The sequence below is a fragment of the Eublepharis macularius genome, chromosome 2 (assembly GCF_028583425.1).
Source record: "Eublepharis macularius isolate TG4126 chromosome 2, MPM_Emac_v1.0, whole genome shotgun sequence".
NCBI lineage: Eukaryota > Metazoa > Chordata > Lepidosauria > Squamata > Eublepharidae > Eublepharis > Eublepharis macularius.
This window is the reverse complement of record NC_072791.1, coordinates 192108571-192121746: the sequence shown is the minus strand read 5'-3', so window position 1 is coordinate 192121746 and position 13176 is coordinate 192108571. Positions and strand designations below refer to the sequence as shown.

The following is a 13176-nucleotide window of genomic DNA, read 5'->3' as shown; positions in this document are numbered from 1 at the left end:
GCTGACTAAAACATTTCAGTGACAAACCAGTTACAAGAGGGTAATCTTTTCCATCCAGTGACATAGGATGAACTTGGGCTGGAGAACTATTGCCAAGCACATATCTAGTTGCCAGTCTATTCAGACAGACTGAGCACTACAATGGCATTTCTAGACAATATAAGCAATACAATGCCAAGGAAATCTAAGAGAATGATTTCAACCATGCACAATTACTAGAACGATTTAAACGGGATAAAAAAATTATGGGGTTTTGAACAAGAAAAGAGAGAATTTGACAAAGAGGTATGAACAAATGATGATTATGTTATCTCCAAAATGTAAAGACTTTTTTAAAAAATTGACACGGAATAAAAATGTGTTAAAGATTGTATGATAAAATGGGCTAAATTTTTTGATATAATATACGAATGGATCAGTGGGAGAATATGTGGGTAAAGGGACTTAAATTTACTTCAAATTCCACGCTCGAACATTTTTATAAAATGATGTATCGCTGGTATATGTCTCCAGATAAATTAGCTAAAATGGCCAAAAGTATTTCGAAAAAATGTTGGAAATGCGAATGAAGCGACATTTTACCACTTTTGGTGGACTTGTCAGAAAGCAAAAAAAATTTGGTCACGAATTCATGTGATAATTCATAAAATTTTTAAGACTAATATACAACTTAAACTATAAGTATTTTTGTTGGGACTAATGGACAAACAGCTGGAAAACAAGTATTACACCTTGTTTTTATATATGACTATGGCAGCAAGGCTTTTATATGCACAAAAATGCCTTCAATAGACGACTGGATTGTGAAAATGATGGGAGGTAGCGAGATAGCTAAACTTACAGCGTTGATCAGAGATAGAACATTGTCTACATTTGTAATGAATTGGAAACCCCTTATTGACTTTCTTCAGGAAATGGAAAAAATGAGCTGATGATTTGTGGATTTGACTTTTAAGGAGACAATTTGGGGAAATTAAATTTGGGGAAGGGGAATACATAGAGAAAATTAAGTTTATGTATCGATAAGTCTACAAGAATACTGTTTATAATTTATTTATTTATTTATGTCATTTATAGTCTGCCTTTCTCACTGAGAATCAAGGCAGATTACACAGTGTGAGATTAGTACAGTCGGTATCAAGGACAATTTCATAAACAATGCTATAATGTAAATAAACACAAGTTTACAAAGACATTTTACAAAGACATAACATTAGCAAGAATCCAATACGGAGTTGAAGAAATGCTGAAACAGAACATAAGCAATTCTAGGGCTGACATAGGAGCACACATTTAAAGCAACAGATAGTACATAAGGCAACATAGTGGTGAAATCTATGGGTGTTTATGGTCTCTAACCCATTAGCGGAGCAACTGAGACCCCTCTCTACAATACAAAAGTCTTTTTGAATAATTCAGTTTTGCACTGTTTGCGGAAACGTTTATGTTATACACATCGTAGAGAAAACTGAAAATGGTCTATTATATATGTATTATTTTTTCTTTTTCTTTTAATGAGATTTTAATCTCTGTATTAAAAACAAAAACATTAACCACCAAAAAAAAAAAAGAGAGAGAGAGAGAATGATTCAAACCATTCTATTCCTAGCTTGTACTCACCTGCAGTATTCAGTTCAGGTCAACAATTTTGAGAGTTCCTGATCTCAGCAGGATTCCTGAGCTTTGACGCCAGTGAAGTTTTATTTCTATGTAAACAGGAAAAAAAAAACCCAAGACTGAGAACACGAAACAGTTCCTTACCTTTGAGTATTTCAAGCCATACCAATGACACCATGGACACACTTTTGCTAAATTTCAAGCAGGTCACATTGGCTGTAACAAAAAACAATGACAGCCAAACGAAATTATTCAGTAGGGCTTTTTCACACAGATAATAGGACTGTGCTGTAAGAAAGGGTTCAGAGATATGTGCTGGAATGATATTGGAACTGTAGACTATAGTCCTGTGTGCTGCCTCTTGCTATAAGTATGCTCTTACTGGATAGTTCCATGTCATGCCAACTTGCTAATGTTGTTTTCAGCATTATTTTCAGCTCTGTATCAGATTTCTACAATCCCTACCCTATTGTATTGTTTACTTAATGTCCTAGCTGTTGATTGTATTGCTCTACATTGTGTAATCTGCCCTGAGTCTCAGTGAGAAAAGCAGTCTATAAAAAGCATTAATTAAATGTCAATAAAACACAATATACATAACAGTACAATGTCATGTGGTGAGTTGCTAGAATGAATTCAACTCCTGCCAGTTAGCTCTATAGAATGAGGGCATTAGGAAGCAGAGGCACTAGGCAATCAGCTACAAAACTGGGCACGCATGCACAGAATCAGGGTGGATAAAAATCAATGATTTTTTAAAAAAAATAAAAAAAAATCAAGATTTTTTTGATTTAAATCGGATTTTTTTTTATTTAAAGCGGATTTTTTTGATTTAAAACGGATTTTTTAAAATAAAATGCTTTTTGAGGAAAATATATTGCCATCCAAAGGTTATTCCATCATGAAATAAAGATTAGTTTTTAATTATGTAGAATAAGGCTGTATATGTTTAATTTTTTTGGTAAATAAATTCCATTAATCCATTCACAATGTCATGCTCTTCCAGAGGTTTTGTAAGATTATTGGGTAGTTTCTCTGCCTACAAGATAATATCACAGATGCTTGGTTTTGCAGTTCTCAAAACTGAATTTGTGTCAGCTCAGCAGAGATCACATGCCTCTTCTTCACAGCAAAAATGTTGTAACATGAACAGAGTTGAGAAAAAGACCTTATCCTACAAACTTATGAAGATAGAATCAACCCCTTCAGTGCTAAGTTTCAAGAAGTTCAGTGAACAGAAACAATATTTTTCTGATTGTTTGGAGTGGAATAGATTTGCACAAGAAGAAACTAAGTGTGAGGAGGGAGGGGCAAGCAGTACAAAATTAAAGTGAAACTTTTTGAGCACAATACTGCACAAGTCTTTGGATCTTTTGTGTGTATGACCTGAGGTTTATCACATTCTTTCCTTGGAGGAAAAAACCTATAATGGCAGCAGGCCGTAAAAGAGACCCAGTTTGGGAATACTTTAATGAAGTTCCTTTACCTATTGGTAAGGCAGGCATCTACTTGCATATTAAAGTTATACCAGCAAGAATTAGTCTTTATGTAGAAAACTATGATTTAAATCAAGCCTTAATGACTAGTGATTTAAATCGTGATTTAAATCAGTTTGATTTAAATCAAATTCACCCTGCACAGAATGGATTATAAAAGCCAGCAAGAGAGCAGCTGATGACATCACTTCCTCAATATAGGTTCTACTATCCATCCGGTTGCTGTATACCTGCTCAATACTCCTGCTGAGACCCTGGTGCCTCCACTACCAACATGTAAGGACACACCCTCTTCCTCCTTCAGCGGCACTTAGTGGCAGAAGATTAAACTTTCCTAGTAACTTAACATGTGAACTACTACTGCAGCAGAGGCTTACTTATTCATTAATTTCAAGACAATGTAGGAGAACAGAGAACTCATTTAAGAGCCAAAATTGGTATATGATTATGCAAGTTGGGAGAAAGTCATTACTAAATCAGTTTTAAAGACGTTGGATCCACAAGTAACTTAACAGGAAAGCCACTTACAACAATGCTCTATACATGAACATCACAAACACTAACAAACTGATTTCGCACAATGTGACAAAATACATTAACATGGCTTGGATCCCGCCTAAATTTCCATAGGTACAAAAAGGGGGGGGGATTTTCATTGATCTCCCTTCTGCATGAGACCTCTGATTCCCCCCAAAGTTATTCCTGGGGTCGCCCATCTCTCAGAAGCAGCATTTGGGGACATGGTTTGGGCTGCCAAGGAAAGAGAAGCCAGCAGGAATACCATGTCCATGAGAAACTTGTGTAGCATCTAAGCTCACGTAAGCCACAAAGATCAGATATTAAAACTCTGAGTGTTTATACTCTCCGCTAGGTTTCAGTTACTTGCTGTGTAAGGTCAGCACACTAAGATCAACTTTTTAGCTAAATTTTAGTGAAAACTTTGAGGTGATTGGGAGAGCTGTGCAAGAACAACACCCCGGAGGTGAAAATGCAGCTGCCCAGATGAATATTAGGCCATCTCCTGTTCCATTCTACCCAGGTTCAAGGACACCTACAAATGTTGCCAAGCCAGGCAACAGGAATGTCTCTAACAGTCTTGCTTAAAAAGGGCTTCTCCACATGGGTTTTACCAGGGACCCCAAGCTCATTTTAACTTTGTTTGGCAAGTTACATGCAAGGGTTAGGAAGGGGGAGATTTGGGGTGGGAGAAGATACCAATAGCCATGCTCCTGCCTTGCCCCCTAAATGCAAATTAACAGCAAGTCTGCACCAGCTCTAGGAGTCTTGGATACCAGCCTTTATTAGCTATTTACAGTGGCTAAACATTTTATGAAAGCTGAAAAACGTTTTTCACATTTTCATATGGACAAGTTTTTGCAGATGGATGCTGTTGAGGTGCCAAAAAAAATAATACTTAATGAACAAGTACACCAGGAGTTCTCCACAAATGCAAGAGAATCTCCAATTATCATAAGCTTTCCATATGCAAATATTTATGCATAATGCAGTATTGTTTAAATAGCTATTCCAATGCAAAATGCTACTTAGAATTTGCTGTGTTTAGATGAAACAGAGCAATGTAAACATGCTACTCTTGATTTGCTAAATCTTCGATTAACAGCGTTAGTTGTACATTTTCCACAGGCTATGGGCATCCTTACCCTTATCACCAATTTATTTGACCACTCTCTCTTCAGACACCCAGTAAAGGGCAGGGAAGAATGTGATTCATGAAATACCAAAAGCATTCCATGCGGCAGTCAGAGACTTCTCTCTATTTGAACTTGACTGTTGGGTAGGATAACATCCTAAGGGAACATCCTAAAGCTTTCCAAGCTGGGATATTTTGCAGGGATGTGGATTTTCCAGGAAAATTTGAATTAAAAACATTTCAGGTTCAAATCTAAATAGGTAATTTATATAATGTTAGAAAATTTAAATAAAATTGTCAAAAGAAGGCAAATACTCGAAGTACAGGCCTGGACTATGTACATGCACTGGCGTTTGTCCATGTTTTATACCCCACATTTGGCCCATCTAACATGATTGATCTGAAGTACAACTGTGACAATTATAAATAAATAACTATATTTACATACATGGGGCAGAAAATTTCCCACCCCACATCATTATTTCTAAGTAGCATGAAGTTTTCTTAGGTTAGTGCAGATCTGAAACAGTGGTATTCTACCTCAAACCAACTTTTTGATGAACATCATGATTTCTAAACATGCATTTTTTAAAGAAACAATTCTAGGGGCCTACTTTCCATACCTCCCAAATATCTGCTGGGTTAATTTTGTGACAAACGCCCCATCTTTCCCTGCTTCCTCTCACCTCCCCAAAACAACTTTAATTTGTTGCTCATTTGTTCAGGGGAAAAAAGTTTAAACACAAGTAACAGGCCTTGTATATCGTAAGAAATGCAAGTAAGAATTCCTGAAGTGCTCCATCATAGTTGCTTACTACAAAGTCACACACTGTTGTATATCAGCAGGAAATGGGAAAAAGTCACTCAACCAATTCATATATTTTTGTTCCAGAAAGGATTCTAGACAGAACTGGAGGGGGGGGGAGAGAAATTATGTGCTTTTATTATTTACCATAATATCCTAGGACTAGGTAAGTTATAAATCTAAACAAAAAGAAGGTAGGTATATCTGACAAAGAATAAACTGGGACAGGCTAAGTCATCATCAGCATGGGTGCTGCTGAACAGGGACATACAAGACCATTCTGTGCAGCAGGTAGGTCACCAGTCACACCACTGGGGCACAACTTCCTCTAAGTGTCTTCAGATTAGCATACTTCTCCCCCCACCTTCCTCAGGTTTGGTAGCACACCAATCAATTTGCAGCTAGACACTGGGGCGGGGGGGGTGCTATTTTTTTCCAGGCCAAAAAGCTTGACTACATGGATATAGATTCAAAAACAAACAGAAGTAATAGAAGAGGTGACATGAAGGAGACATACACACACAAAGTACAACAGCTCACCTAAACAAGGGAGCCTAATAAGGGAGTGTGAGATGTGTTAAAAACAACCCTAAAAGGTGTCTAAACTACGATGAAACTGTTGTCATGTTCTCCCAATTAAAGAACAGCCAAGAAGCCCTGTTTGAAAGAGAAACTGTATGCTTCACGCAAACAAAAAGAAAATGCATTGGCACAAAACATAGGCCTAAGATAAAACTGTTGGATGGTGCAGGCATTAACAATATTTTAATAAAAGTAATTAAATTTTCTTCTAGTAGTTGTGGCTACTACTATCAGCAACTCTTCCAAGGCAGTCAGCATTTATGGCATTAATAGTTTTGTGAAAAGTAGAGATGGATGTGAAGGCTGTACTTGACCATACCCACTGGGAGCATGCAAAGTAATCATGTTGCCCAGGAGTTATCTTACTGTGGCAGAAGCAAGCTCTAAGGCAGTGAGATAGATTTAAACCTTCCTTGAGCCATCACACTGGGTCACCCTCCACAAGGCACTAGGGTTCAAACCCAACATATTTCACAGGAGGTTGGTTATGAGAATAATTTAACAACCATAAAGCACATTGTATGCTAACTGATGCAGAAATAAACATTAACCCAAGGTACAAACAGCAATAATCCAAGCTGCCAGAAAACAGAAGAAACTCGGGTGCTAGGTAACATGGGGGAAAAGCCCATTACATCAATTTCCTCAACATTTTAGATTGACTTTGGAAGAGGGAAAGGGAAAAGAGAAACAGGAAATTTAGTATACTTTGATTCTCATGTAGCTGTTACATTCTGTTAGGCACTGTTTCCAACTTCTATTGACACCTATTTCTGCTATTATATACATCCAGCCCATTTTCAACAGTTTTCAGAAATTATCAGAACTCTCCCATTCCCAACACATCCAGAGGCATTCACAGGACTCAGTTTGGCCTTAAAACAGTTTCCATAGACTCCAGTCTGGTCATACATATATAAGTGCACTATTACACTGCAAGGAGCTCAGGATGGCATACATCATTTCCACCACATTTTATTAGCTTTATAACAACCCTGTGAGGTAGACACTAACAGAGAGACACTGGTCCAAGTTTCCTTGGCAGAGCAAAGATTTGAACTCAAACCTTTCAGATTCTAGGCCAACTACCACATCACATTGGCTCTCCACAATAATTCCAGATGAATTATCTGGACTTCTCCAATGTTGGCCTGGAGTAGCAGAACCAATCAGAAACCCAGCAGCACCATAAAGCCTAACTTTTACTCTGCTTCTCATTATAAAAGCAAGGTGTGATTAATAATAATAACAACTGCACTTATATACTGCTCTTGTAGACAGATCAGTCAGTGCCAGTCAGTGAACAAGACTGCCTGCTGAACTCAGGGCAGGAGTGGGATTTGAACCAGCAGAGTGCTTGTTTGCACTTAACTACTATATGTAGGAACAGTTTTGTTACATCTTTACCAGTGACCTCATGTTTAGTTAGCACACTAGCTCATCAGACAAAACTGTCATCACATTGGAAAGCTATTTAAGAAAAGGGGCAACCTGGAGAATATACATATATGGTTCTGTTTGGTTTATCTACTGTGAAGATTTTAATAAATGGTTTTTTTAAAAAATCATATTTACTCGTTATACGTTCTGGGTCCTGACCGTATCTTGAAGGGGAAAAACATCCAAGGTATATAAATACACGACATATATCACACTTACAAAGACACAGCACTTCTTACACCTTTCTAGTTCTGGAGAATAATTTCTGTCTCTGTGTGTGTGTGTGTGTGTCTGTGCGCGCGCGCAAATGAGCTAGCAAAACGCTAGCCGCGTCTCTCCAAGTACCATGGTCGATACCCTCAGGATTTATTTATTTGCCCGGTTTTTTAAAGCCCTCCTGAGAAACTCGAGACCAGAAAAGAGCCCCTGAGAAGAAGCTGCGAGTCGATGCCACCTCTACCTTCACCCCTCCTCAACTGAGAGCTGCAGCGCCGTGACAGAGCGCGAACTAACACCGCCTCAGGCCAACAGGCGGGCGCCCGCACAGGACCCCCTTCCTTCGCCGCTTCGAGGCAAGCCCCTCAGGTCACCATCGTGCTCTCTCACGCCCAAGGCCTACCTGTCGCAGCGGCGAATCCCGGCCCGCTTCCCTCAGGCAACTCGCCTCTTCCCTACAGATAAGCGCTCGGCGCCGTCTTCCGTCCAACAAGGCCGCGATGAATCAGCCCAATCCATTCAAACCCGCCCGGTCCACCGTCCCAGGCCTCCCCCAAACACTTCCGGGATCAAGGCGCTTTCTGCGGCCTCACTTCCGCCCCATCCCCGCATGCCTTCCGTTCTCTCTCTCTCTCTCTCTCTCTCTCTCTCTCTCTCTCTGACAACCAATAGCTTGGCCATACTCGGAACCATAGCAACGGAAAGGTCCCACCCTCCTCAACGAATCTCTGTTTTCCCTAGTCGACCCTGAGCGCTGTACCAGCAGTAGCGTGTAGAGTGCGAGGGTTGGGGGCCGTTGCATGAGCAGTCGGAACCGGATTGCTTGCGACAAGCCAACACGTGTCAGTGGTATTTTGGGTGAATATTAGTGAGGATCCAAGGAGGATCGTTTAAAGGAGTGGTCTCCCTCTTTGACTCAAGATTTATACAAGGAGCATACAGGTGGTGAGCTGCGTCTCTCCAAGTACCATGTCGGCACCCTCAGGATTTATTTATTTGGGTATTTTTACGCCACTTTTTTCTCCAAAGCAGCTTACAGAAATACAATTTAAACATTTATTTCTTAATTTTATTTATAGTTTACCTTTCTCACCGAGGCTCAAAGCGGATTACATAATGCAAGTAAATGCAATCAATAGGGTGAGGCATCTAATAAGCCGTATAAGAGGATTACAGAAATCTGAAAACAAAGCTTAACGTATTAGATAAACAAGTAGCTGCAGTAAAATCATATTGTAACTCTGGCAGCAAACTGTAGGTTTCCCTTTTAGTAGGTGATGGCTCTTTTTTATTACTTTAGTCGTGGAAACGGTAATTAAGAAGAAGATATACAATGCAGAAAATTGTGTTATGTAAGGAAAAAATAGTGCAGTGAGAGCAGGATAATACGCACAGTAAATAGGTAATACATGATGAACACACTGTTCACAATTCCATTCTCGTTATAAACATTCACTCCTAAATCAGTTCATTGTAAGAAATAGGCAAAAAACAAAGTATAATAAACCGTATCACAAGCTGGTCCTGGATCCATTGGCCTGGCTCACTCATGGCCACAATGCTTTAAAAGTATTAAACTCTAATTATGAAATAATATGTCGTTCTTCCATAAGTCTATTGCTCATCATATAGACAACCAAATGAGACTGATGTAATTTCTGACTTCTAACATGCCGTATGATAGTAGCTATTTCCTTCTTTGGTCATGCAAAATATCCATTATATGGTCTAGATCAAAACAACAGTAAGATCCTCTGGGTCATTTTTTCCATTCCATTTTTTCCACTGTCACAGCCTTGCCAGAACTTAGGAGTCTTGAATACACAAGTATCTGAAGGATACTTTTAACTCTCAAAAGCTTATACCCTGAAAATCTTGTTGGTCTCTAAGGTGCCACTGGATTCGAATCCTGTCGAACACAAACTCCACATGTCCTAAACCAATTACACATTTTATGGGACTGCGTTAAATCTATTGCAATGGATTTTTTACAAGTGGTGTCTGACCCATAGCTTCCCAAAGTACTTGCCATTCTTGTTATGGTTTTGCTAGGTCCCAACAGTCCAGTCATTTGTACATTAACTATGTCATCCTATGGTGAGTCACACCCTTCTATTAACCTTGAGTGGACTTAAAGTGTGTAAACTGCTTAGGATTGTGCTGTAAATTACATGTAATTTTTCTATTAGAAATGAACTGTTATTTTATCACATCCTTCCAGCAAGGAACTGGGCAACATACACAGTTCTCCCTTTCCCATTTTATTTTCCCAACAACCCCTTGAGGTAGATGTGAACAATACCCTGTCTCCAAACCTAAAAGCTAGGGACTTAAATTTCACACCCTACAAGCTTCTTTTGTTCTTTTGTTTTTTTAATAGTTTTATTTTTATAATTGAGGCTTTGGGGATTGCTTAGTTATCTATGTCCTCAGTGAGGGTAAAACTTGGACTCATGGTGCCACCCGACATTCACTTGGACTAAAATGAGAGAATTATAGACTTGAAGGAACGGAACTGAACAGTAGGCCTGAAGGCCCACCGTAGGCTTGAAGGAACCATACAGTAAGAAACAGGTTTACTTCAGTGGTTTGCATGGCTTGGTAGTTTCTTTGTTTTTCTTTTCTCCAGCCCTCTCAGTATTACAGTAACAAAATTACGGGAGAGCAGGGGCCTGAGAAGCTGTAACAGTTACAAAGCAGGTTTCTTGTCTGATTGATTCTGACCTATAACTTGGAACAGAAAGGCTTTTACCTTTTGACTGTTTTTGACAGGAACAACACCCAACCCTTTATAATGCAGAGCAGACAGGCTTCCCCCTTTTAACTGTTAATGGAAACGGCACTCAAACCCAGGGCCATTTTAAGACTTCTGTAGGCTCTAGACACTCTTTATGTTTGTAGGCCCCACCCCACATCATATCTGACTAGGGCTGCCAGGTCCCCTGGTGGGGGCAGGGATCCCCCGCTCCCAACCTCTGCCCCCCACTGCCACTCACCTGGCTGGCAGGGGGAAAAGGTCTGGAGAACAGGAATGGGAGGCAAAAAACCTCTTGGGTGTGACCACACCCTCCAGTGGTGCTCACACAAGATACCCCCCAGTAAGTACCAGGACTCCCCTTCTCACTGGGAGAGTAAGGTGACTTGGCAGCCCTATATCAAACACATTAAAATCTACCCACATCCCACATTAAGTATAATTTTTGCTGGTAAAACAAAGAGATGTTTATAATTCTGCTTTTGAACTTATTTGGCTACAAGAAACCAATTTACAGTTGGCTAAGATTTCTCAGCAATCATTGGGCATGCTCAGGAATTCCTGCACTGTGAGAGAATCTAATTTACAAATTGTTTCAAATGCAGTGGCATTTATTAATATTAAATTTAACAATGAAGTTTTAATATATTAATTTGTAAACATTTCATTACATGTTTATTAATTTCAGTTTTGCAGTTTTTGTATTTTGAAACTTAGCATTATAAACCAAGAATGGACTTATAAATATGAACTGAGGTGTTCTTCCTTCACACAGCTCAGTATGCCTGTACCATAACACATTGGCAAAGGAACCATATAGGGGATTCTTTCTTTTGACACTATATTAGGGTATTCAGTCTGTAATAACTGTTATTACAGTTTGACGCTTGCTATTACTCCTATAGATTTCAATTCCCACACTATATTGAAAGAATGGAGAAAATCTGACTTTTTTGTATTTTTAAAAATCTAAACAAAATATACCTTCAGTGTATTTAGGATGTAACTACTTAGAATGACCTTTTATATATATTGCCTCAGTTCATGCCAGTCGTATGAACATGACACAAATTTATGCCAAAATGGTCTCTCTAGTGCCTGCGCTGTATGGATTGGATTGACTGGGAACCAAGCCAATATTTCCTTGTATTAAACAGACAATTTGTAACTCAAGCAATGCTATTACAAGATTCCAGTGTTTCACAGAGATAATCATCTGGATATAGCAACCCCTTGCAGGTGAAAGGATATACACACAAAATCCATTGACTCAACAAGAGATTTCCTTTTCATTTCAAGGATGGCGCAGTTCCAAGCCCAGAAAGAAATTGGCGTTATCAAGTTACTGCTTCCAGTGATATGAGTGAGGAGCCGTCATGTACAGGAGGGGGAACTGGATTTATAGGAAAGGGTTGAATCCTGACTAGATTTCTAGGGTGAGGGGGCTAGTTTTACTAAATCTCCACTCCCACAGCAACCCAAAATACTCTCTGAAATGCTGCTCCTGGGAGACAGACAACCCCCAGGAATAGCTTTGGGAAGTATTGAAGGCTTACTGTTGGGGAGGGGGACAGCAAAATCACCCTTCCCTCCTTGCACCTAAAGATATCTAGGTAGGCAGGATCCAAGCTAATGTTTTTAGGGTTTTGTGGCCCAAGTTTCTTTTCAGGTATTTGGCTGTCTTCTCTCATCTTTACTTATACTATCAAGAGCATAATGGTTATCATATGGAGTTAAAAATCTTTTAGAAAATACTTTACACCATTGACCTTTATATTGCTTCTTCTAGTTTAGCATGTACCATAACATGTACTCTGTCAGAAAATGACTGAGGGTGACAGGTGATCCTCCCTGGAAAGGGAGTTCCAAAGTATTGGTGCCATGACTGAGAAGGTCCTTTCTCAAGTGGCCATCTATCTAGCCTCAGACGGTGGGGGCACCTCAAGCAAAGCCTACAAAGATGACGAGTGGACAGGTAGGTCCCAAGTCATACGGGGTTTTAAAGGTCTATACCAGCACCTTGAATTGCTCAGAAGCAAATTGGGAGCCAGCATAGATGTAACAAGACTAGAATGATATGGTCCCTATGACCTCTCCAGTCCGCACCCTGACCATAGCATTCTGTACAGATTGGACTTCATGCACAGTCTTCAAGGGCAGCCCCACATGGAGTGCATTGCAGTAATCTAATCTAGATGTTAATGGGGCACCACAGTGGAAAGATCTTTCCCACCCAGGAAGGGCCACAGCTGGCTCATCAGCTGGACCTGCTAAAAGATGCCCGTTGCCACCACTACCAAAGTCCAACAGCACCCCAAAACTATGAACTTGCTCCTTTAAGTGGAGTGCATCCCCATCCAGAAGAGGAGATAATCCCCACTCCTGGGTCAACCTTTCTCCCACCAGTAGCACCTCAATTTTTGTAGAGATTAAGTTTCAGCTTCTTACCCCTCATCCATCCCCAAACTGCCTCCAGGTAACTGTTCACAGTTTCCTTAGCCTATCTGAGATCTGCTGGAAGCATGAAATGGAGCTGAGTGTCATCTGTATATTGGTGACAACTTAAGTCTCTGGGTGATTTGAAAAACATGGGGGACAAGATAGAACTTTATGG

General features: G+C 39.7%; 1 protein-coding gene across 1 annotated transcript in view; it reads right to left on the bottom strand.

Annotated features, from left to right (window-relative positions):
- Positions 1-8367, bottom strand: part of PSMD14 (proteasome 26S subunit, non-ATPase 14) — a 73821-nt gene extending 65454 nt beyond the window's left edge. Inside the window, exons 1-2 of the mRNA XM_054971368.1 lie at positions 8211-8367; positions 1621-1706 (exon numbers count right to left, since the gene is read on the bottom strand). The gene's annotated coding sequence lies outside the window, so the exon portion shown is untranslated. The remainder of the gene's footprint in view (positions 1-1620; positions 1707-8210) is intronic.
- Between the last annotated feature and the right edge of the window lie 4809 nt (positions 8368-13176).